Genomic DNA, 330 nt, shown 5'->3' with positions numbered 1-330 from the left:
AGACTCCACCACGCAACTGTTCTCTATTCTACAAGAAAGAAACACACATACCGAGCAGCAGTAAGGATTAATCATTATTATATCTGATTAACACGACATTATTTTGATTTGCTCCTGCTTGCTTATGGGTCAGTAACAATTTACTTTTTATGCTTTATCAAAGAATGGCATTATAAGCATATCTGTTGTCTGGATTGTACCCTCATTTTATTTCTTTCCTCTCTACAGGTTCCTTGAGCCCAGGTGACCGACATCAGAGTTGAGGGGAAACGTATCAGAGCAAGTCTGAAGACAGAACTTATATTTCTATTTATCTGAATAGCAGTCAGG

General features: G+C 37.9%; 1 protein-coding gene and 1 long non-coding RNA gene across 2 annotated transcripts in view; one reads left to right on the top strand and one right to left on the bottom strand.

Annotated features, from left to right (window-relative positions):
• Positions 1-324, top strand: part of LOC127751354 (uncharacterized) — a 13,529-nt gene extending 13,205 nt beyond the window's left edge. The window contains exon 7 of the long non-coding RNA XR_008012090.1: positions 229-324. This is a non-coding gene — a long non-coding RNA (uncharacterized LOC127751354). The remainder of the gene's footprint in view (positions 1-228) is intronic.
• LOC127751352 (uncharacterized) overlaps positions 1-330 on the bottom strand; it is a gene marked incomplete in the record, with an annotated part of 21,692 nt that overhangs the window by 1,749 nt on the left and 19,613 nt on the right.

Source organism: Frankliniella occidentalis, unplaced genomic scaffold, assembly GCF_000697945.3.
Source record: "Frankliniella occidentalis isolate FOCC.00 unplaced genomic scaffold, Focc_3.1 Scaffold444, whole genome shotgun sequence".
NCBI lineage: Eukaryota > Metazoa > Arthropoda > Insecta > Thysanoptera > Thripidae > Frankliniella > Frankliniella occidentalis.
The sequence above is the reverse complement of the archived record's forward strand: the minus strand, read 5'-3'. Positions and strand labels throughout refer to the sequence as shown.